Here is a 26,776-nt window from a genome sequence, read left to right as displayed (position 1 = left end):
CAATACACTTGCAAAGCGGGAAACTCAGGTTCGATCCCTGGGTTGGGATAATCCCCTGGAGATGAGAATGGCAACCCATTCCAGTATTTTTGCCAAGAATTCCATGGACAGAGTAGCTTGGTGGGTCCATAGGGTCACAAAAAGTCAAACACGACTGAAACACTAACACATAATGGTACTTAAGTCAACCATTATACAGTATGCCTGTGTGAGCTTTGAAACCCTTGAAGAGCAGTGCTTCTGAACTCTTCCCTGAGATCTACTTCTATATTTCCAATTCTGATTGGAGACGTCAATATGCTTGGTACCATAGATAATTCTATTTCTTTCATTTTTATTGGAGTATAATTGCTTTACAAAGTTGTGTTAGTTTCTGCTGGACAACAACATGAATCAGTTATAAGTATACATACTTCCCCTCCCTCTCGAGCTCCCCCTCCCCACTCCCACCTGTCTAGGTCATCACAGAGCACTGAGTGGAGTAATCTGTGCTATACAGCAGCTTCCCATTAGCTATCTATTTCACACTTGGTAATGTATATATGTCAATGCTACTCTCTCAATCTGTCTCACCCTCTCCTTCCCTTCTCCATGTCCACAAGTGTGTTCACTATGTCCATGTCTTTATTTCTGCCCTGCAAAGAGGTTCATCAGTACCATTTTCTAGATTCCATATATACTTCACAGTCAATACGAACAAACTATATTCCATGATCAAATTCTCTGCCGTGCTCATGCCTATTTCTCTTTCTCTACTCAAAGCATAGTGGCAGGCAGGGCAGCCTGTCTTTTTCACCTTCTGAGACCCTCTTTGGCATTGCCTTTCTTTAGGACTGGAATGAAAACTGACCTTTTCCAGTTTTGTGGCCACTGCTGAGTTTTCCAAATTTGCTTGCATACTGAGTGGAACACTTTCACAGTATTATCTTTTAGGATCTGAAATAGCCCAATTGGAATTCCATTACCTCCACTAGCTTTGTTTGTAGTGATACTTCCTAAGGCCCACTTGACTTGGCATTACAGGATGCGAAGATGCCAAAGCACATTCAAACTACTGCACAATTGCCCTCATTTCACACGCTAGCAAAGTAATGCTCAAAATTCTCCAAGCCAGGCTTCAACAGTACGTGAACCGTGAACTTCCAGATGTTCAAGTTGGATTTAGAAAAGGCAGAGGAACCAGAGGTCAAATTGCCAACATCTGTAGGATCATCAAAAAAGCAAGAGAGTTCCAGAAAAACCTCTACTTCTGCTTTACTGACTAGGCCAAAGCCTTTGACTGTGTGCATCACAACAGACTGTGGAAAATTTTTCAAGAGATGGGAATACCAGACCACCTGACCTGCCTCTCGAGAAATCTCTATGCAGGTCAAGAAGCAAAAGTTAGAACTGGATGTGGAATAAGAGACTGGTTCCAAATTGGGAAAGGAGCATGTCAAGGCTGTATATTGTCACCCTACCTATTTAACTTCTATGCAGAGTACATCATGAGAAATGCTGGGCTGGATGAAGCACAAGCTGGAATCAAGATTGCCTGGAGAAATATCAATAACCTCAGATATGCAGATGACACACACTTATGGCAGAAAGCAAAGAACTAAAGAGCCTCTTGGTTGATGAAAGTGGAAAAGAAGAGTGAAAAAGTTGGCTTAAACTCACCTTCAGAGAACTAAGATCATGGCATCCGGTCCCATCACTTCATGGCAAATAGATGGGGAAACAAAGGAAATAGTGACTGACTTTATTTTGGGGGGCTCCAAAATCGCTGCAGATAGTGACTGCAGCCATGAAATTAAAACACACTTCCTCCTTGGAAGAAAAGCTATGACCAACCTAGACAGCATACTGAAAAGCAGAGACATTTCTGTGTCAATAAAGGTCCATCTAGTCAAAGCAATGGTTTTTCCAGTAGTCATGTATGGATGTGAGATCTGGACTATAAAGAAAGCTAACCATCAAAGAACTGATGATTTTCAACTGTGGTGTTGGAGAAGACTCTTGAGGGTCCCTTGGACTGCAAGGAGATCCAACCAGTCCATCCTAAAGAAATCAGTCCTGAATATTCATTGGAAGGACTGATGCTGAAGCTAAAATTCCAGTACTTTGGCCACCTGATGTGAGGAACTGACTCATGTGAAAAGACCCTGATGCTGGGAAAGAGTGAAAGCAAGAGGGGAAGGGGAGGACAGAGGATGAGGTGGTTGGATGGCATCACCGACTCAATGGACATGAGCTTGAGCAAGTTCCAGGAGTTGGTGATGGACAGGGAAGCCTGGTGTGCTGCAGTCCATGGGGTCACAAAGAGTTGGACACGACTGAGCAACTGAAACTGACACCGTCTACATCTTAACACTGTTGGAAATGTGGCTTTTAAGCAATATAATTACAATGCTTTAATGTTCTACTAACGGGGCTATCAGTATTAATAAGGAAGACACTTATTAATTGAGCACCCCCACCCTCACTGTAATGAATGTGAGGCTCTAAGGCAACAGGGAGGTGAGGAAAGAAGAATGAGACTTGTCTGCTTGCCTCAGAGGCAGGAGTCAACTCAGCTCCAGGGCAGAGGCTGAAATAAGGGAGGAAACTAGAAAAGGGGTCCATAAGGCTGTCTACACTAGATAGGCAAAGCTGGAATGGACTGAAAAGCATGGATGCAGCTCAGTTATTTCCATTTAGAACGGTTTTCCTTGACCACCCTAGGGAAAACTTATTTTGTTCTTCTTTATTGCAGAATCTTTTCATTTCCTTCACAGCACTTTCCCCAGTTTGTAGTTACATATATATCTGTTAATTTCTCTTTACTGAGATCTTCCTCACAAGTAGTAAGCATCACGAAGGCAGAGGCTATGTTTTATTGATCACTGTGCTCGGCATGGTTCCTAGCACAGACTAGGTGCTTAATAAATGTTACTTGAAGGACTGAGTGAATAGGAGGATGTAAAATATCTTCTAGAGCTTTTTGTTTTTATTTAAAACTTATTGACAATTGCTAAATTAGTACATAACAGTTAAGAATATTAATTCTCAAATATGTGGTATTTGGTTATTCTTATTTTTTAAGATTTATTTACCAGCACTTCATTCATAGTGGACATCATTTATCTGGATTTTTTCACTTCACCCAATGCCAGTTCCAGTTTTTGAAAAGGTACTAAAATTTCCTCAAGAGGGCACTCTGCTCTAAATCTCTTGCCATCTTTCTTTGAAAAAAGAAAAAAATGCCCAGGAAAAACAAACCTATGTGGTACTTCATACCAAAAAAATAAGGTTTGACCTTTCTGAGCATAACATTTCAAATATTACAGAATAATTCATCATGACCTTTTAAAGATAGTCAATCAGACAATCATTGTGATTTTGAAATTAAGAGGAAAAGGGAAGGAGAAGAAGGAAACTAGAATATGTTAGGGGTGGCTACTGAGTTATAGACACAGTGCTTATTATATTTGCACTCCACATTATTCTGGGGGTTCCACATACACAAAACATGGTACATTTCAGTAATAATTACTCAATCATTCAGAAAACATTCTTGGAGCCTTGTTACAAAGCAGACAAGAGTAAAATGTACTTTACTTTGACACAGATTTCATCTTTGTTCCTCACAGAAGTATCAGGGTAAATTTTTACATATGAAATAAAGTATCTTCCTGTGCTTCTAATTTCCTCATCTGTAACACAGGAATAATAATAGTACCTGAGATTATCATGTATACGAAATGATAAAGGTAATATTTTTACTTAGAACAGTACACAAAGCAAATGCTCGGTGATGTTTGCTAATTTTATTACAAACAGTTTTCCAATGTGGAGGAAGCAACAAAAAACAGATGGTCAAGTGGAACCAAGAATGGCCCATGACTGAGGGCAAGTAGATAGAAAGATCTGACTGAACACAGTGTACATAGCTAGTGATTAAGGAGAGAACCAAGGTTAGGAACAGGTGAAAGTAAAAACAGATGGAATATTCTATATAATGGCTTTTCTGATTTTTTTTTACATTGAGAAAAATGTCTATAACCTCAGATAAAGGTGATACAGTACCAAAAAGAACATACCCAGCAGGAATTTAGTGGGGAGTGTTGCTGTGCTGTGCTTAGTCGCTCAGTCATGTCCGACTGTTTGCAATCCCATGGACTGTAGGCCCCCAGGCTCCTCTGTCCATGGGGATTCTCCAGGCAAGAATACTAGGTTGCCATGCCCTCCTTCAGGGGATCTTCCCCACCCAGGGATCAAACCCAGGGATCAAATCCAGGTCTTCTGCATTGCAGAAGGATTCTTTACCACCTGAGCCACCAGGGAAGCCCATGAATTCTGGAGTGGGTAGGAATTGAACCAGGGTCTCCTGCATGATCAGGCTAGCTTCTCCTATTCTGAAGGACATAGACCATCTGAGATACTATTGACAAATGCTCGGACTAGAAAAAATATAATCCATTTGGACCAACATCAACCTCCTTGGTTTTATGAACAAGCATTTGTTAAATGCTCAGTGTATACAAACTCAATTCTGAGAATGAACAGAGGGGACAGACAACTCTTTGAGCTAAAATCAAGAGAGTATTTCTAGTAACAGTGGAAAAGAGGAAAATACTAGTTTCAGGCAGCAAGCTATTTTGATAACCCCCTGAAGACTGTATGATTTTGGGGACCCATGTTATAGGCTACTCTGTTTCCCATAAAGCCCCCTCAATACAAGCGCAAACAAACAAAATGTTCAAACATTTCCTCACTATTGCTCCAAATCAGGACTGCTTAAATTTTCAGGTTTATTATGACACAATTACTTTTGTTTTGATACTAGGAATTTAGTATCATCTCTTAAGGCCACATGACACGATCCTGAGGTAAAGAGTGGGGATCTACTTTTATAATTTCAGACTGGGTAGGAAATAGTGTAAGTGAAATAGATAATAGATCAAAAGAGTATATATTCTTAAGAAAATTCTGCAGGCAAGTAAGTAGAAATGAGAACTAAAGTTACAAAAATGTCCTATTTCATCAGTAAAATGATATTAACTCTGATATGAAGTCTATTATGCCATGCAAATGTGAAAATATTTCCTAATGGCTCTGAAACATTGAATAAGATGTCATTTTTTGGTTTGGGGTTTTTTGTTGTTGCTGTTATTGTTAGGTACTAATAATCTTCATCTTAATCTTTCTACAATTATTAACATGATGATCTTCTTTTGTCTGTCATGTAAATGACTATGACATTTGGATTTTCCTCAGATACGTGAAAAGGAGTATAATATCTAAAAGGGTAAAAGAGAATGAAAAAGCTCTCTGACCTGGAGAACAGCATTTGAAATGAATCTGACTCAACTCAAAATGCCACTTAAGTTCATATTTTTGTCTGTCCAATTTGCTAAGATGAACTCCTTTTTTTTGGAAAAGTCATTTAATCTAAATAACAAAGATTTGGAGGTTTTGAGTGAAATACTTTGATATTTTAATTTTTCATTTTTAAGAAATAAAATATAACATATATGGTTAACACTCCCTTTGTGCCCTTCCCCCGGTCTATTCCCTATCTTTGGAGAAATTGGTGATTATTATTCTCATGAATGTTTTGATATATTTTATTTCTTACAAATACATGTATTCATAAACGACACAGCATTATTTGGTATGTTTTCAATCTTTATATAAGTAGTCCTCCAGGAATCACTTGCCACCTTTTACTCAAAGCAATATTTTTGAGATATATCCAAATTGCTTTGGTTCATACATTTTCACTGGAGAAAGCATTCTGTCATATGAAAATAGTATATTTATTTATCTCTAAGGGAATATTTAGCTTGTTTCTCATTTTGCACTATTACAAACAATATTGGAAGGAATTTTCTCATATATCTCTTGGTACATGTACCAGAATTTCTGAAACTGCTGGGCTGAAGCTGTACTCTCAAGTAGGTACTCCAATTTACATTCACACCAGTTACGTTTGAGAATTTTTGTTTCCCCACATCTTCTCCACACTTGGTTTTGTCAGACTTGCTGACTTTTGCCAGTGGGTACACAACTGTGTCTTGTCATGGATTTAATTTTCACTTCCCTTCCTGAGGTGGAATGTCTTTGTTGGCTATTTGTTTCTTCTTCTTGAGCAGCCTTTTTGTGTTGTTTACTCATTTCACAGCTGAGCTATTTGTTTTTTCCTTACTGATCTGTAGGAGTTTCCTGGATACTAATTCTTGACTTATTTAGCAAATATCTTCTCTCTTTGTGTGGCTGTCCTTTTTGCTTTGTTTACACACTTCTGCTAGGAATAAATTCATTATCTGAAATGATGATATTGTTAGCTGTCTCAGCATTAGATTTCTTCATCTATTTTGTCTGTGGGTTCATTTTGAAGTGAAGATTGTTTGCTGTTATTTTTTATTTGTTTTGTTTTCCTTTTTTCTCTCTGCGCACCATTATAGCTGCTAACGCCCAGCCCCTGGTTCATTTAAGAATTTGTATTTATGATGATGTTTTACAGCCCCACGTCTAGTGATATTAGGGGTATCACAGTTACTGTCACTGAGCTAGTGGGTAGCTTCCTGTTCCTGAGACTTGATCTTTGTCCTGCGCCTGCCACTTCTCTAAAACAGCTTCCTCTAAATTAATAGCCTCATGTCAAGACAAAGAATACCCCCAAATTCTAAGCAATTTTTTTTTGCTTTAGTGTGAATACAGGACTGCATACAGCAGCCCTTTTCCCCACTGGGACACTGAAAAGACCATATATTTTCCCCAAACCTGTATGTTTCCTGATGCATTCTTGTTCTATGTCCTCAGCATTTATATTTACTCTCATGGTAGTTGAGGGAGAAAACAACTGTCCACCAAATGTTCATTATATTTTGTTTTCATTTATATGTTTGTGTATAATTTTGTCCTGGAAATATTATAACTATAACTATATATATATGATAGCACAAATAAATGTAAGGTAGGCATTCTGCCATATTTTATCTAAATCCTAATCATTCTGTACCCCCAAAAGATATATCATTTGAAACTTAAATGGAAGTAATATAAACATTTGTTATTATTAATTCTAATGATATCTATATAATTACATATTTATAAACTCTCAAGGCATTTACAATATTAATTTTTAATAAAAATCACTATCCCTAGGAAGTATATGCAGAAAGAAATGGCAACCCACTCCAGTATTCTTACCTGGAGAATCCCAGGGACAGAGGAGCCTGGTGGGCTGAGGTCTACGGGCTCACATAGAGTCAGACACGACTAAAGCAACTTAGCAGCAGCAGCAGCAGGAAATATACAGGTCACAAATATCAATAACCTCTTTATATCAAGCTTTCTTGTAATGGCTGCAGACACAAATCAGTCAGAAATACCACAGTAGTGTCAGGAGAGGCACTCTGCCATGGGGCTGGAGTGTCCCTGCATGTTCTTATTAAGGGTGCCAAGAATGCAAAGCCTTGACTTCTCTACCTGGGCCATTTCTTGGAGTTGGTTTTGTACCGAGCAAACTTGTGGGACATTCATGTCTCCTTGAACATTAGATCGAGAGGAGTCTTGTTTAGTGTTTACTAAAGTAAGTAGAAAAGTTGGAGATACGTCCCAGTTCAGCATCCCTCAGATGCCATGTGAACCCACTGTGTGCTCAGTGTCCATCTGGGGCCTTGGCAATGCCTCCTGGTTCTTGGTGTAAAGGAACTGATGCAAAGATGCAAGTGATTATGCTTTCTGCTGTGCCATCAGTAGTAAGCTCTTTTGTCTCTGAAGGTACTCATATATCTTCTGCCAGTACTCAGAGCTAATTCATTACCTTGTAGTAAGTTGGTACATACAAAGAAAAAAGCAGGGAAGTAGGATAAATTAAATCCAACACCTGACATTACAGGAAATGAGGAGGGGATGCTGACAGAGACATAGTCTTCTCTAAGAGTAACGACAAGGGCCCTGCAGGTCAGGTTCAGGGATGAGAAGATTCCATGTGGAATCTTCACACATTCACATGGTGGGCAGGGCTGGGGAGGTAAAGGACCCCACTGACCTGTCTGTTGACTCAGTGATGAGGAGTAGGATTAAAAGAACCTGCCCAAATGACGCCTTGGTTTTAGCTCACCTTCCTCTGGGCAATCAGAGAAAGAGATGGCAGCATGACAATGGGGCAGCAAGCTGAAAGGCAGTGTGGTTGTGGTTGCTGAGCCAAGGACTCTCCAAAGTGAAACTAAATGGTGAAAGCAATGAGACCCTGCTATTTGATATAGAACTTTGGGTGGAATGAAAACAGTAGACGTTCCCTTGGTTGAGACTTGAGTGAGCAACGGCTCGAAAGTGAAAATGAATGCAATGCCTTGTCTAATAATGCAGAGCCAACTGTGCCATGTACCCAATCCCTGCTATGGTCTGCTTTGTCTGGTAATGAGGACAAAGCACTGGGTGTAGAGGTGGCCACTATTCAAAGCAAAGCTGCTTGTTTAATGGTGCCCTCAATACACAGAGGTTCCCCTGAATGCCCTGGCCTGATTTACTGATGATCTGGCTAAGTTAAAACTAGATGGCATCCACTGGGAGGCAGTCCAACCACAACTAGGAAGCAGTCCAGTCTCAATGGCAACTCTGGAAGACTGACTACGCTAACGACGGGTCAGCCCAGTGGGCTGAAGTGAAAGCCATCGTCCTTAACTTAGACACTACTCTTAGGGATGGGACATGCTTTTTTTTTAACTCATGGAATGTTGTCAATGTTCAAGTCATCTGATCTGGCACCTGGAAGACTATAGATGATCATTTAAAGACATCCCTCTGTGGGGCTACAAACTATGGAGATAAACTCTAGCTGCCAATTGAACAGTCTGGGTCAGTCATGTAGATGCCCACTGTAAGGGCCTATTCTCTTATGAGAACAGCTGGCTTCAGGGTGCTGAATAAGCCTGTATTGCCAAGGTCATTGGCCATTTGCCTCCTGGATTCATCATTGCACTAAACACAGTAATGAATCCATCATCACAGATTGGGCCCAGAGTAAAAGGTACATGTTTGATGTAGAAGCTACCACTGCATACCAGACTTGCTTGTTCTTCTAAGTTGGCCGATTTCTCTTAAAATAAAGGAGGCCACTTTAACAGGGCATTGCCCCTGCCCATTCTTCGTAGGGATTTTGACCAACCCCTTTCAGGGACACCTTATGCCTCACGATTGCAGACATGTTTCAGGTTACAATGTCACTGTTTCAGTCTGATTAGCCTATACTAGCCATGGCATTGAGGCCCATGAAACTGAAGTGTTTTTCATGTTTTGGGTTTCTATACCATCTGACTATGATGTGTCTTTTGTCACAAAGACCATCCAAAATTGGGCCAATAGTTGAGATATTTGATAGACATTCTATGCCCCATAATGTTTCCAGGAATCTGAAATAATCAGGAGCAGGCATGGCTTCCTCAAAAACAAATTCAAAAAGATTTCTAACTCTACTTCTGTTACCTCTTCCTGATCCACACACCTAAGAGAGAGGTAGTTTGGTTACTGTACATGGCCAGCCTCAGAAAGAGTTCATCTTCTCATGGCAGCCTCCTGGGAAATAATCAGGACAAAAGGAGTGGGGGGTTATACACAGCTATTTTGAAAATGTAGGATTCATACCCTAAGAGTAATCCCAGGCTGGCCTCGTGGGTATACCCTCTGGGTGGCATGTGTGTGTATATGCTCAGTCGCTAAGTCATGTCCAACTCTTTGTGACTCTATGGACTGTAGCTCGCTAGGCTCCTCTATCCATGGGATTCTCCAGTCAAGAATACTGGAGTGGGTTACCATTTCCTACTCCAGGGGATCTTCCCGACCCAGGGATGGAACCTGCGTCTCCTGCATCGGCAGGTGGTTTCTTTACCACTGTACCACCTGGAAAGCCAATGGTGATCCATGTTTAACAATAAACCCTGAACTAAAATGACTTGTGCCTCTTCAAGTTTTATGTTTATATCTGGAGGAGAGAGGGAAATATTTCTCCACTGGGCTTAGGGGTTGTTTTTCAGCCCATCTAGTGCCTCCTATAATTATTGGCAATAACACTGAGATCAGCAGGTCAGCCAAACTCCTTTGCATGTATCATAATTGATAACAGAAAAGCCTTAGAGTATATCTTGGCTGTGTAAAGTAAGACCTGCTGTCTCCCCTGGTACTTAGTCACAGTGGACTTAATCCAGGACACTGAAGTCAATACTGCAGGTTGTTCTCACCCTGCAGCTTAGAATTCTATCACTTAAATGCTATATGAGACATATTAATTAGGTTTGTTCCTAGTCTCTGTTGGTTAGATTAATCAGAGTAGCTGATGGAATGGCATGCTCATGTGAGGAACATGGAAGGCCAAGTGGTGGGTTGTTGGGGGAAGCAACTTACCATGGGTCCTAATCAGCTGTGCATGTTCTTATGCCCCAAATGCAGAGACTTGACCATTCTTGGCCTAGGCAGCTTCTCTGGGCTGTGTCTGCTACAATCAATTTGAAGGACAGGACATCTCTTCCCCTGAGTTTACTAACTGCTCATTACAAAAGTGTGATTCCTGAAGTTCAGTGTTCCTCTGTGCTGTGATGGAAACCTACTGCATGCACAGCACCTATGTGGGCCTTCCTCATGGTTCTTTGGGGAAAGGGATGCAAACAGATGGGTGCTGGTGCTTTTTTTCTACACCATGAATAATAAGTTTCTTTGTCCCTGACCTAGAGGCTTGTGTCTATTGTCAACATCCATGAAGGAGTAACAGACTAACTTCTTGGCTTGTATACAGGGTAAAATAAAACCTTAGGCCTTGAAAACAGTTCTATGTTATTGCAACATGAATGAAGTATAAGAAGTGAAATGTGATTAGAGAGGTGAGTAGGGGCTAGAAAATGGAGAGTCTAATACAGCAAGATGAAGAGTCTAAAACTTATATAGGTAATGGGGCACCAATGAAGAGTTTAAGGAAATGATGTAAGTAAATTTATGTTTTTAGAAAATGCCCTGGAGGCAGTCTGAAGCATTGATTTGAGGCAAACAAATCTTTGGCAGTGCAACTGGTTAGGGGGTTACAGCAGTGATCCAGAATAGAAATGTTGGCAGCTAAGCCGAAATTCGGAGAAGGCAATGGCACCCCACTCCAGTACTCTTGCCTGGAAAATCCCATGGACGGAGGAGCCTGGTAGCCTGCAGTCCATGGGGTCGCTAAGAGTCGGACACGACTGAGTGACTTCACTTTCACGCATTGGAGAAGGAAATGGCAACCCACTCCAGTGTTCTTGCCTGGAGAATCCCAGGGACGGTGGAGCCTGGTGGGCTGCTGTCTATGGGGTTGCACAGAGTCGGACATGACTGAAGCGACTTAGCAGCAGCAGCAGCAAGCGGAAATTAGAGGATGGGCTGTTAAATGTAACAGGACTCCTGAATGGGTCCAATGGAGAGTGGTATCAATAACTGAAAAGACAGAAGGAACAACAGGATTCGGGATGAAGATTTTGAGTTCTGTTTTCTTAACATGTGGAGTTTAGGGTGCCTAAGGGAAATCTATACAGAGATGTCTATCAAAAAAGAAAAGTAGAAAAAGAAGAGAATCTATATGGATCTGAAGATTGGAAGAGATGGCTAGGATTCAAGATACAAGGTTATAAATCATCTATATTAATAGCTATGTCAACTGTTTTATCAAAAGACATAATTTCTGGCATAAATGAAAGCACATAAAACTGGAAAAATGAATCTATACATCCTAATTGAAATATAAACATAATTTAAATAACCATATAAATAGCTTAGCTTAGTATAATGTGATCCACACTGTTCTTTTTCCTAGACCACGAGATACTGCTACCATATCAAATACAGAGTGTAAGTGAATTGGAAAAAAGATGGGCTTTTCCTTATTATTATTATTGCCTGCTTGGATAATTTTTGGGCGCCAATTAGGTGTCTCACTGTACTTTGGTTTCATGCTTTTTCTTTAAAAAAATTTTAATGTGAATCCTTACAGGAAACAGCTTTAAAAACCAAATTTTTGAATGACTGAGCTATAGAAATGATTACATGGATTACTGAGCTATAGCAATGAAATGAAATCCATGTTGCTTTTTCCAGTCAGAGACATTCTCCTCCTTTCCTTAAATTTCTGATTTCAAGCCTAAATACTGTGTTTTACAGGTAAAAGCTCTAATTACTCAACACCTATGATGGTAACCACATCACTAACATGTCAACTTAAGCAAATCTTAATTAAAAAAAAAAAAACAAAACACCTATTTGACAATTCTCTAAGCAAAGGCTAAGAATGGTACTTCAAAGGCAGAATGGGAGCTCTATTTGTTGCTTTTCAAGTTTAAGATGTTCATCCATCTGGCAGAGCAGCTAGACAATACATCAGCCAAGAACATCTCCCTGGCTTAAAACAGATTCTGGCTCTCAAGAAGGATTTGACTGAAGGAAAGGCAACATCTTTAGTTGCTCTGTGGCTGAACTCTACTAATATTTCTCTTCAATGCCTCCCTCAAGCCTTGGCTCCATCCACTAACTTGGTTTCCACAGGAACAGACAGAACTATCAAGTGGCACATAGTCAAACAGCACCAACAGAAAAAGAAAATGTTACTGTCAAGAAAAAAGTCGACAGACTTTTCTCTAAGAAAAGAAACTATAGAAAGGTATCCTTGACTCTGAGTCTTCCTTACACAATGTTGGATTTTTCATGTGATTTTTCTGCCTGATAGGGCCAATTTTTTAAGATTAGTATGAAAGTTAGTCCCTTCAGTAGAGAGCATTTCATTCAAAAAAATAAATATTAAAAAATTGTAAAATGCTGTGATGCTTATTTCCACAAGTACAATTCCCTCGTGCTTGTGAGCTACCCTCATTTACTTAGAGTGGTGCTTTAAGTTGGCACAACCTTTTGGGCTGATTATAAAATGTATTTTGTTTCGCATAGTTGACATTTTATTTATAGGAAAATATTGATTTCATCTTAAATCAGTAGTTCTCAAACTCTAGCATGCATCAGGATCTCTGAAGGGCTGGAAAACAGACTGCTTGGGGACTTCCCTCAGAGTTTTTCATTCACTAGCTCTGGTGTGGGTTGTAAGAATTTACATTTCCAACAAGTTTATGGGAGATACCAGTGCTGATAGGTCCAGGAGTTCACACTTTGAGAATCATTGTTTAAACAAATAACCTAATTATCAGAGTTCTCAACCATGAAGAACTTAAAAAAGCACTCACAACCACCAAAACAGAATGCCTGTCTCATTCTAGGTCAATGAAGTCAGAATTTGAGACTTTGGGATTAGTATTTCCTAAATGCTCTACAGGTAATTTGAAAATGGTATCAAGAATGAGACTTGCTAATTCAACAATTCATTCGATACTCAACAGTTCCTTACTATGTAATTACTCTGAATCAGACACTCCGCTAAGGGTTTTGGAAGCTTTAAAAATACTTAAAATACATATGCACGGTCACTATACATTACAATGTAGTACATGCAAGGAGGGGCAAGTGCATAAAAAATACAAAAATACACCAGGAAGGTTGGATGACAACCTTCAAAGGAGGAAAGAATTTACTCCTAGTGTTCTCACTGTTTGATGAACATCATAATCTGCCTGGTCTGTTCTCCTCACTGACCCTGAGCAGTCTCCTGAGCTGCACTGAAAGCAGTTACTTTTTAAAAATCATGTTTTATGTATATTATCATATGTGAAATGAATCACCAGTCCAGGTTCGATGCATGAGACAGGGTGCTCAGGGCTGATGCACTGGGATGACCCAGAGGGATGGGATGGGAAGGGAGGTGGGAGGAGGGTTCAGGATGGGGAACACTTGTACACCTGTGGCGGATTCATGTCAATGTATGGCAAAACCACTACAATATTGTAAAGTAATTAGCCTCCAATTAAAATAAATAAATTTATATTTAAAAAAATCATGTTTCACTACTAAATTCAGAAGCTAAATCCAAACAAATCTTGCTTAACATTTGGTTCCTTTGAAGCACCCCAAGTCTTGTAGTAGGGCTCCATCTTTAGTTTTCAATAACGTACCTTCTATCGATCCTAACATGCAGTTAAAAAAAAAATCAATTCATCTATTTGGCTAAGATATGTTCCTTTGGGGAAACTGTTTCAAACAACTGATTGAATCCATTTGTTGCCTTCTCTACTTCAGTTCCACACTATGGATGGATTTCTTAGATAGTGGGAAAGACAAATGACAGATAAATATGTAAATAAATTCAATTATACTCAGAAATCCTTAATGAACCTCATTCAGGCTACTCATTAAAGGGTTTCATTAAATGCTGAGCACTAAGTAGTTATCTGACTTTATAACTATGACCCATCTTCAAAATAGTAGCCAAGGTCCCCACAATGAATGGTGATACCTGAATTCAAACACGTACCTTCTAGTCTTAAATCTAAGCCATCTTCAAAATATCATATCACACACCACCTCCATCTACAGATCAACCCCTGAACTCTGTACTGTTCCTCATCTTCCACTGTTCTGGGACCTTTTCTCTTGAAACTAAGAAAGAGGCAACTGAGTTGGTAAAAAAAAATAACGCTGCAGTTTAGCAGTTAGAATGGGGAAGAAACATCAGCAGATCAAAGATTATTTTCATTGTTCCATTTGATAACTTATCCCAGGAAAAGTGTCCTTTTTGCCACAGCTATGTTTTAATTCTAGTTTAACAGTCCTTCTAAATTCAAGCACATCACAATTCTTAAATCAACATTTAGTATTGCCCTCAAGCTCTTTGTGGACCAATTAGATATAAACAAATACACATTTTAGAAAGCAATTAAAAAATTATGAATTATATATTTCATATGTATTGAAAACTGGAAAATTATTAAAAATTTGGAAAATAAGGAAAAAGATCTCCTATAATTCCATTACCCTAAGTCTAACATAAGCTTTTTTTTAGCCTCTTGGTACAATCTCTTCCACTTATTATTAGCTTTTTTGTTTAACAGGAGAGGTCACTTTTATAGTTTCCATCAGACCATACACCCAATTTCATATTTGGAACCAGCAGCGACTGATTAAAAATAACATTTTAGAGCCTACTCTCTGTCTGCAGAGTGTGTTTCTCTCTAAATAAATCTACTTCTTACCTATGAAAAAAAAAACTTCTATTATTGGCAGCTATCATAATAATAACTGACTCAGGTGGAGTGGCCAGAGGAGGCTAATACTTGTGGGTGAAAGTTTGAGGAGTAATAACATATTTACATAGTTTCAAATGAGCGCTCCACAAAATACATATTAATCACAAAAAGAAAGCAAGTAAGGTTACACTGGAGCAACCTGGCAGAAGTCACTTTATCCAAATGATCAGGGTCATCACCAGTAATGGGACGTATACCATCATGCGTTTCTGCTATGGTGCACTGAGAAGAAAACCACACATCATTCCTGCGACATTTTTACCAAAAATGTATAATCTAGATTATGAGGAAACATTAGACAAATTCAAAATGAAAAACAATATAATTGGTCTGTACACTTTAGAATGTAATGTCATATGTGGTCACACATACACACTCACAAACACACACACAGAAGATTAAGGAACTGTTTCAGATTAATGAAAATTAAAAAAATATAATAATCAAATGAAATGCCTAATCCTGGATTTTCTCTTAGATAGATGGTATTATTTGGATCACTGGAAAAATCTAAATAAGATTTTGACAATAGTATTTATGTTGTGAAGTCGTTCAGTCGTGTCTGACTCTTTGCGATCCCATGGACTATAGCCTATCAGGCTCCTCCGTCCATGGGATTTTCCAGGCAAGAGTGCTGGAGTGGATTGCCATTTCCTTCTCCAGGGGGTCTTCCCGACCCAGGAATCGAACCTGGGTCTCCCGCATTGCAGGCAGATGCTTTACCGTCTGAGCCACCAGGGAAGCCTGTATTTATGTTAGTTGCTTGGTTTTAATAATTGAACTGTGGTTATTTAAGAGGATGTCCTTGTTAATAGGAAATATGCACTAAAGATGTGAGAGCAAAGGAGGATCATGTCTACAACCTACTCCAGATGGTTGAGAAGACAATGTCTCACACTCATATACACTGAGAGTAAAGGATAAAGTGCATGTGGTTAAATGTGCACATCTGGGGAATTTGGGTAAAGGGTACATGAGAATTCTTTGCAGTATTCTTGCAACTTTTGTGTAAATCTGAAATTATTCCAAAGTATAAAGTTAGAGGGGGTAGAGAGGGAAAAAACTTAATTTTATTATAAAAGTAGTAGGATGTTCATTAAAGAAACTTCAAAAATGAAGAAAAATATAAAGAAAACAATGAGCAGCCTGCACTTCACAAACATGAGGGAACCATGGCTTCCATTTTGATTCACTTGCTCCCTGTCTCTTCCCTATAGGACCTGTTTCTTATCCTCAGATGGGCATTTCAATTTTGAAATGTTCCATAATCATACCTTTATTAATATTCATAATATCCCTTTTGTGAAGGCCAGAATCATTGTCAGTTCATAGATGAAGAAACACAGATTCGAAAATTTAAACTATGGGTTGACTTTAGAAAGATTATCAGTTTATATAACAGAAAAAAAAAAAAACAATGCTACTGGATGGCTGGTTGACTATGATTCACAAACCAGCTGCAAGTTAGCTTCCTGTAAAACAATAAGTTTGGAGATGATTTGGGGAAATCCTTCTAATACTAAAATGTCACAATTTTAATTTCTTCTATCATCACCAACAATTTTTTGTATACAGAATGTGCAGTGCCTAGCATGGTGCCATATAATATATAAATATATATTATATATATATAGTATTAACAGGTACTAGATAAAAAATTCTGAATGACTGATAAATGCATTACAAATTATAAAACTGGTAATACATTATGAGGTTATGAAGATAAGATCATGTATATAAAAGTGCTTTATAAAGTATAACATTATTATAATTATTATTGATGATATAGAAAACAATATAGAAAACAAATTGCTCATTCTAAAATAGAGATTAAATTTAAGATATGCCATCTCTTAAAAAGATGTCACTTTTCTGAAGGAATCTAAGAAATTTACTATGAAGTTTATTTCTATATTACTCTTGTTTCAAGTATAATTCACCTTATTCTCATCAATAACCAATTTAACTGACTGTTTACAGATAGATGGAGAGACAAATGACAAATTAGTAACCCCAAGGTTTGTGGCATGGACATAAAAAGTGAATTTATTTTTCAGATACCTTTTATAGCCATAGTCTTGCAAGTAGAAGACATCTTATCTGGTTTACTATTGATCCAAATGACAAGGCTGAGCATCAGATTAAGGATATGTCAGAAACCTGAAAGAAGGCTACCAACAGATGCAGTGGGATGGTAGCTTCTTTCAAAATGATCTATTAAGGCCACAGTGTTTACAAAGGCAGTTGAGAAAACACAGCACAATATATACAGGGTTGCATCAAGTAATCAGTAAGAGTGCCCATAAAAACTTCTGATACACTAATGTTAACCCCCATACACCATTTATGATACCTGTTTATCTCCAGCATTAAAAACTATTCATAGATTTTTTTTTGATGCTAAAACAAATGATACAGGCTTTTTCTTCACCTCACATATTTTTCTTATTGTTATAGTTGCTTTCTCCACAAATGGTAGCGTTCTAAGAGGTCACCTGTTTTAAGACGACGGGAGATACTATCTAATTTAAATAGACTGCAAATCAGGAAGGTCAAGTGAAATTTGAGATTTTAATTCTAAGATATATTCTTTGATGATAGTGAAATCTGACTTAGCTAAGTGTGGTAATGATCAAAAAATGTCACACCAAAATAGAGTCCTGAAAAATAAAAATTCCAAGAGTGTTTCTTATATACAGTACACTATTTTCATGAGAAAAGAAACACCTTGAGGATAAAACACCATATATAAAAAAAAAAAAAAAAAAAAACCTGATCAGAGGTGGGAAAATCTGTCTTACATGATCACTCTGGGATTAGCACTTCTTTAAGGGAAGATCCATTACTTTCTATACTAGAAAGAACTGGAGAATCTTGTGAGAATCACGGGAATAGAAAAAGCTTCAGAAAATTCCCCTTTCAGATGGCTTTAAAGAGACTTGAACTGTTTTTTCAAAACCCAGAGCACTCTAACCAATTTCAAGGGACCAGCACTTGACAATGTTATAGACTAAAGACAGCAGTAGTCTAAAACTATTGAAAACATCACCAAAATATTCACTTTTTAGTTTGCCTTTTTAGCTAGCATGAAACATTTTACAGCAATAATAACATTTTTAAAGTTTATCTTCAGCTTAAACAGTAGCACACATAAGTTTCAACGCACTATCAGTATTAAATGGTATGAGATACAAGTTAGAATATCTGGGGTTTGATCATGGCTCCAACTAGTCTGGGTTTTGATTGAGGCTACAACTAGTTTCCTAAATAAGAGCATATCATTATCTATCATTTATTTGTAGATCTAAGGCATTGTTTTTAGATGTGATGAGTAAGACAATTTTCAGGGCCCATGTTTCTTCAGCTGTGAAATAAAGATATTCAAATAAACTAGTATTCACCAAGTCTTTGACCAATTCCTTAAGCTGCTTCCCTGATAGCTCAGTTGGTAAAGAATCCGCCTGTGATGCAGGAGACCCTGGTTCGATTCCTGGTCAGAAGATCTGCTGGAGAAGGGAGAGGCTACCCACTTCAGTATTCTTGGGCTTCCCTGTGGCTCAGCTGGTAAAGAATCTGCCTGCAATGCAGGAGACCTGGGTTTGATCCCCTGGGTTGGGAAGATCCCCTGGAGAAGGGAAAGGCTACCCATTCCAGTATTCTGGCCTACAAAATTCCATGAACTGTATAATCCATGGGGTCACAAAGAGTCAGTAACCGACTGAGCGACTTTCACTTTCAGTTAAGATGCTATCAGTTTATGCCTTAAAAAGTGTTGAGATCAAATGATTTTGAAAAATCCTAGATTCAAAAAAAATACACAGGTTTCTTTACTGTATCATTTTTCAGAGCCTTTAAGTTGCTAGTGTGTATTGCAAATTTCCAAGAAAGAACATTCAGTATTTCCCAAACTTCTCTGACGATGGGATCCATTTTTCACACAACATTGCATGAGACTACCTGTTCTAAGGAAGGAGCTTTGGGAAATGATGTACATAATGATTTTCAAGGTCCTTTTTAAGCTTTTATAATTTTTTTTTTAATAAGAAACATAGAGCAGGTTATTAACTACCCTCATTTTTCTTGGATAGAATAAACCTGGGAAATATGCTTGGGGGGGAAAAAACTCTCACAAAGTCAAGGAGAAAGTCACTTGAGACTATAATTGTCAATAATAAAAATCAAGCTACTGGGTAATATAAAACATTGGGAATAAATGCCAGCAAATGCAGCAAGAAATAAAAATCACCCAAACCACAAAACACTTGAAGCAGAGATTGTTTCCAATCAAATCTCCTTTCACCCTAATTTATCATAGTAACCAGTATGTTCTTCACAATGCCTCAGCAAATGTAGTAGATGCTAAACATTAAGTATATATTGGGCTTTATGTTTTGTAGTAATACCTTAGGAGACAGAATTTGCCTATAGCTGTGGTGAAGTACCTATCTTATTATCTCCAACACACCTTGCATTCACACTCTCCAAGCCCATCACATTACTTTCATGCTCAAACTCCCAATCACATCCTTAACTCTCTTCTGCTAGTGGATACGAGATATTGCTCTGGTTAGAAGAGATGGAAGTAAAGAGGGCTGTAAAGCTCAGAGCTTCCAAGTGCAGTCATGCACATCTGAAAGGGATTTCTGGTAGCCCACAATAAATCTAGTTAGTCCAAGGAGTCTAAATTTATGAATGAGTCTGCTCAGTAATACAGCCAAGTTCAAGAATGACTCTGCTGACCTAAGAGTAGAATATTCAATGGAAAGGACAAGCTTTGGACGTGTGGCAACTTTAATTCTGGAGGCCACCCAAAATAAGTAAGCAATGCCTATAGATGCTACTGTATGAAACTGAAAGGTTTATGCTATAGGCAAGTAAAATAGGGAAGAAAAGGATGGGGAAACCAGAAAGAAAGGAAGGAAGTGAGATACAAAAAGAATTAGGATTAAATAAGAAAGAAACTTACAGGAAACGAATCCATCTCTCATTCTCTTCTATAATTAACTTCCTTAGTGTTTCTTTTTTAAAAAATTGCTAAGGCCATTTCTGCTGTTCAGTCTTGGCTCACTCAATTACTTCTATCTGAAATTCTACCCCTCATTTCTGATCTTTGTCTAAGTTTGACCATTTCACTAGGCCCACCTGAAATTTCAGGCCCTCCGTATATTAGGTTCATCCAGTATAGGAAACAGCTATTTTAGTTATTTTAGACAGGAAGAATTTTTCATACAGTGATTTAAATGCTAAATAATCAGAAGGAACTAGGCTTCAAGGAATGATTCCTCTAACAATGCAAAGCTGCCATCGTGACGACAGTATTAAGTTCAATACAAGTCTGTACCTACACCAGGAAGTGGCAGGGGTGGGCAGACTGCTCTAATAACTGCCTTTCCATACCCAGCAGGAAGAACACTGGAAACTGGAACGGGCCATAAAAGCTTCCCTTGGTAGTTGTTACCACCCGAGAAACCCTTACGGCCTGGGTTCTTTACAAGGTACACTCAGGATACTGACGCTGTCTTATAAGAAAAACACCCTCTTCAAGTATAGGCCCATTCTCCTCATTTTGGGTATAGGGCTCTTGCAGGTAGAATCACAACATATAGTCTTTCTTCTTCAATAAAATCTAACCCAATTCCTTTGTATAGCTGTTCAAAGGGTTAATAAATTGCTGATTATAAACAAATTCTGCCTTTGCAGACACCTTTCCAATTTAGTGTAAAAGAATATAAGTCTAAGACTTCCAAGGTAATTAAAATTTACAGCCTTATATTTTGTGGTGGGATAAAAGATTTAAAATATATTCTGGAAATTTAAACCTATCACCTCACTGCGATTCCATTTTTCCTTTGCAGATGAAAAGAAGGAAGAAGGACTTAAGGGAACAGATGGACACATTTCTATTATCTCTGAAATCACTCTGAAACTTCAACCTAAGGTAAGTTTGGTTTGCTTCTGGACTTGTTTGGAGGCGACTCTTCAGTCTTTCTACCTGTCTGGTTACTTAGACTGTCTTTTCAAGGATGTCTGCACAGTAAGTGGCCTTGGAATCTAGAGATAGTATCTCCCTTCAGGCAGGAGGATGAATCTGCTTGCTGCCCAAGGACAACAAAGATAATGTCATGTTTGAGGGAAAAGGTTGGGCAGGTGTGCTCACATTCCTAATGTAAGATTTCTAAGCTCAAGTTTTCTGAAATGGGACACAGTCCTACTGCCTGTGTGGCATCTACCTGGACTTGCTTCTGCATCACCGTAGTACTTGGGGGCAAGAAGAATCAATGCTGCCTGCTCTATCATAAATAATAAACTATTGAAATAAATGTGATCTTATGGTCTCTTCAGCTGCTGATGTGGCAAGCCAACCTACTAGCTGCAATAGCTTGACTGCTCGACTGTATTGTCTTTTGAGTGTGTGCTCATCAATTATTTGACAAATGAGTTAATGAATGAACGAAACTGGCTGCAGCATGGAGAATGGTTTGAGAGGGAAGAAATGAATCCAGAATGCTGACAGGCTACTTTAGTTCTTTAGACATTAAATTACGACGGATGGGATTAGAATGATGGAATAACAGGAATGGAAAAAAGAGCCAAAGTGGGGAGACCTCAGATATGCACATAGATTCATCTAAAATCCTTGGCTGACCCCTGAACTGCAAATGCATGGAGAAACTCCAAGAAGTCTGCAGAAACTAATAAACTGAAGGTTGAAAAAGTTGATCAGAGGGAGAGGGTGGGATGATTTGGGAGAATGGCATTGAAACATGTATACTATCATGTAAGAAACGAATCACCAGTGTATTTGATACAGGATACAGGATGCTTGGGGCTGGTGCACGGGGATGATACAGAGAGACAATATGGGGTGGGAGGTGGGAGGGGGGTTCAGGATTGGGAGCTCATGTACACCCATGGCTGATTCATGTCAATGTATGGCAAAACCAATACAGTAATGTAAAGCAAAATAAATAAATAAATATGCTAAAAAAAAAGTTGATCAGAGATTTCAGCTACCACCCAGCACAGAGGAGACAGAATTTGGAGTTTTGAGTCTCACCTAGTTAGAGGGCTTGATACACTTCTCAGGGTTTCCACTGAAATTTTCGAAGAGCCATGCCTTAAAAGCATAGATTATGTATGGATCAGGTCTGAAAGATTCAACAAAAGACTAGGGAAAAAAGTAAAACATTTAAGTTCAGTGTGATTAACCAGTTTTAACTACCTGATAAAACAAACAAAAAAAAAAATCAACACTCTCTAGAGGAAGACAACAGAATGAGGAGTCCCTATAACATACCACCTAAAATTGTGAGGACATGATAAAAAACTACTACACATGCAAAGAAACAAAAAAATTTTGGACAAAATAGAAAAAAACAATTAACACAGACCTCAAGATGACTCTTTGGCCACCTGATGGGAAGAACTAACTCATTGGAAATGACCCTGATGCTGGGAATGATTGAAGGCAGGCGGAGAAGGGGACAACAGAGGATGAGATGGTTGGATGGCATCACCGACTCAATGGACATGAGTTTAAGCAAGTTCCGGGATTTGATGATCCACAGGAAAGCCTGGCATGCTGCACTCCATGGGGTCGCAAAGAGTGGGACACGACTGCGAGACTAAACTCAACTGAACAAGAAGACTCAGATGTTGGAATTCACACACAAGCACTCTAGAGCAGCTATTATAACAGCCTAACAGAAAAAAAAAAAAAAAATCGTTTCCCTCGTGCCTCAGGGGTAAGGGCCAGTGTAGGAGAGGTAGGTTTGATCCCTCGATCAGGAAGATCCCCTGGAGAAGGAGAAGGCAACCCACTCCCATATTCTTGTCTGGAAAAATCTCTTGGACAGAGGAGCCTGGTGGGCTACTCTAGGGTTGCAAAAGAGTTGGATCTAATTTAGCATCTAAACAACAACAGAAACAACAGAAAAAATGGTCATATTGAACAAAAAGATGAGAGAAAGACATCTGACAATATTCAATACCGACTCTTGGTACACATTCTCAGCAAACTAGAATCAAAATAAATTTCCTCAATCATTGTAGCAGTTACCAATTATTTGCCTTATAACTCCAAATAAACTCTTCTTTATTTTGTTAAACCAGTCAATCCTAAAAGAAATCAACCCTGAATATTCATTGGAAGGACTGGGACTGATGCTGAAGCTCTAATACTTTGGCCACCTGATGCAAAGAGCTGATTCATTAGAAAAGACTCTGATATTGGGAAAGACTGAAGGCAGGAGGAGAAGGGGACAACAGAGGATGAGACGGTTGGATGGCATCACTGATTCAATGGACCTGAGTTTGAGCAAACTCTGGGAGATGGTGAAGGAGAGGGAAGCCTGGCATGCTGCAGTCCATGGGGTTGCAGAGTCAGACACGACTGAGTCACTGAACAAACACAGTGATACTGGAGCTAGACTTTATAACCATTTCTCCTTTGCCAGCTGCCATAAAATTTGGCTTTAACAGTAGATGGTGCAGCAACAACACTGTAAGTTCCTATCTGATACCATTTCCTTTCAGCTCAAAAAACTTCCTCTAGCATTTCTTATAATGTGGGTTTTTTTAAGATACATTTTTAGTTTTTGTTTGTCCTTATTTTTAATATGTTAAGAGAGTTTCACTACATAGAGAATTCTAGGTTGATAGTTTCGTCCCCCAAGCATTTTAAAGCGATCATTCTAATGTCCTCTTATGTCTATTGTTTCTGAGACGTACGCTGTCATTTGTATTCATGGTTTACTCTATTGGGTTGTATCTTTTTCTCTGGATGCTTTCAGGATTTTCTCTTTATCTTTGTTTTTTAGTAGTTTGACTATAGTATTTATAGGTAAGGTTTTCTGTGTATTTATCTTTTGGGGTTCACCATGCCTCTTGAATCTTTAAATTTATGTCTTTCACCAAGTTTGGGCAAGTTTTGGTCATCACTGAGAAAACCTTATTTTTCTGCCCCATTTCCTCTCCTCTTACCTCTTGTAATTACACTTGTAATCTCATTACAAGTATGTTAGATCTTTTAATATTGCCCCACAAATCAGTGAGACACAATTTTTTCTTTAATATATTCCTTATTTTAGGTTGTAAGATTTATACTGATCTATCTTCAAGCCCACTGACTCTTTGTCATCTCTGACCTACCAATAATTTCTTCCAATAAAATTTTTATTTATATATTTTTCAGTTCTAGAATTTCCATTTAGTTCTTTTTTTACAGCTTCTACTATCTGTGCTTATTAATTATGAGTATATTTTTTGTAAACAGAGTGAAAGTAGCTGCTTTAAAATCCTCATCTGCTAATTACAACATCTGGATCATCTTCGGTTACTCTCAAAGATTTTCCTTTTCTCTTGAGTATGGATCACAGTTTCCCATTTGTCCGCATGTCTAATAATTTTAGATAACATTTTACACACTGTAAATGAGGCTCTGGATTCTGTGTGTGCATGCTAAGTCGTTTCAGTCATGATTGGCTCTTTGTGACCCAATGGACTACAGCCCACCAGGCTCCTCTGTCCATGGGATTCTCCAGGCAAGAATACTAGAGTGGGTTGCCATACCCTCCTCCAGGGGATCAAACCCACATCTCTTACATCTCCTACATTGGCAGGCAGGTTCTTTACCACTAGTGAAAGATTATAGATATAACATTTTATTGCATTTCACTTTTTTGTGCTTATCAGATATTGTGTGTTTTAAAAAAGAAAAGGTTTGTGGCAATTCTGTGTTGTCAGAAGACAGTTAGCATCTTTCAGCAATAGTCTTTTTTAATTAAGGTATATACTTTCTTTTTTAAGATACAATGCTATTGAACACTTAACAGATTACAGTATAAACATAATTTTTATATGCACTGGGAAACCAAAATATACACATGATTTGCTTTATTATGATATTCACTTTATTTCAGTGGTCTTTGAACCTGCAATATCTTCAAGGTACACCTGTACTGATTTCTTTTTTAAACAGTCAGTCAACTTGTCTGAATTCAAACTCTAAACTATTTCTCTTGTATGGGCAGGTAGCAATTAAAGTTTTGATAAGAGGTTAGCTGAAGATTTTGGCAGCTTTTATGTAGAATTCAGAGCCCCACTTCTGTGAGTACTTTTATTCTTTAATTGGAGAAGGAAATTGCAACCCACTCCAATATTCTTGCCTGCAGAATTCCATGGATGGAGAGGCCTGGTGGGCTATGGTCTGTGGAGTCACAAAGAGTCGAACATGACTGAGCAACAAACGCTTTATTCTATACCTTTCTTGATTTGGAGCCATCATCCTAAATGCTGTCCTCTGATTCCTCACAAGTAGCACCAGTGCAGACTTCTATTCAGTTTTCCTCTTCCTTGAAGAACTGACTAGGCCCAGTGATAAAAGTGGAAACCCATTCAAAGCCTCCTTGTCTTTACTTATTCCAAGAGTTTATTTCTCTCCAACTTCAGCATGCTTCTGTTCACTCTTCACTTCCTCTAGGTAGTTGTTTTTAAATTTTGTCCAGAGTATTAAAATGAATTTTGTGGGAAGGATGATCCAAAATGAGCTACACCATCATTAACAGGTGTTGTTATTTTTCATTTTTTTAAAAAAATATTTTTATTGAAGTATAATTTATAATGTTAATTTCTGCTGTACAGTAAAGTGTTAATTTCTGTATACAGTAAAGTGATTCAGTTATATATACATATATATTCTTTTTCATATTCTTTTCCATTATGGTTTATCACCGGATATTGAATACATTAGTTTCCTGTGCTATACAGTAGGATTTTGTTGTTTATGCATCCATGTGCTAATCTCCTACCCTTCCTCCCACCTGGCAACCATAAGCCTGTTCTTTATCTCTGTAAGTCTGTTTCTGTTTTGGAGATATGCTAATTTGTGTCATATTTTAGATTCCAATATAAACGATATCATATGGTATTTGTCTTTCTTCTTCTGACTTACTTTGCTTAGTATGATAATCTCTAGGTCCATCCATGTTGCTGCAAATGGAAAAGGCGTTCTTAAGTTTAAAAAGCTCTCTAGATGGTTGACAGACACTGCACCAACCTGAGGATGGAAGACACATTTAGGTAGTCTTGACCATTCACATAAGTACCACTTAACTATTTTATTTTGGGTCTTGTGCTGACGATAGCTATCCGTGATTACAGATCAAGTATGATCTCTACATGATGCAACATCCCCTCCTGCTGAACCCTTACAACAAACTGGGTAACACAACTTCTCTTATTTTTCCTTAATCAAGCAGGTGAGGTCAGTATCACGGCTCTGTCCTTTCCTCTCTCTCACTGTAAGTCAAATACTACATTTTGTTTCATATATGTGCTGCCAAAGAGGGTATGCTATATTTTGTTAAAAAATCCTAAAGTTTGGGTAATAAAAGGTTTTACAGAGTAAATGCTATTTTAAACATGTCTGCAAAACTGAAAATGAAAGAACACATAGATTCAAGGATTTGAATATGAAACTGTATACAGAACGAATTCTTACAATACTAGCACAATAATTCCTTGTTTCATTTCTCCCAATACACAAATATTTAACACTTATTTAGTGAAATGATTGCAAGGGGATACAAAGATAACTTTGATAGCACTCCAGA

The 26,776-nt window shown here is 38.2% G+C and overlaps 1 protein-coding gene across 1 annotated transcript in view; it reads right to left on the bottom strand.

Annotated features, from left to right (window-relative positions):
• INVS (inversin) overlaps positions 1-26,776 on the bottom strand; it is a 133,783-nt gene that overhangs the window by 71,774 nt on the left and 35,233 nt on the right. The window lies entirely within an intron of this gene.

This window comes from Budorcas taxicolor, chromosome 8 (genome assembly GCF_023091745.1).
Source record: "Budorcas taxicolor isolate Tak-1 chromosome 8, Takin1.1, whole genome shotgun sequence".
Taxonomy (NCBI): domain Eukaryota; kingdom Metazoa; phylum Chordata; class Mammalia; order Artiodactyla; family Bovidae; genus Budorcas; species Budorcas taxicolor.
Note: the sequence above shows the minus strand (reverse complement) of the source record. Positions and strands in the feature narration are given on the sequence as shown.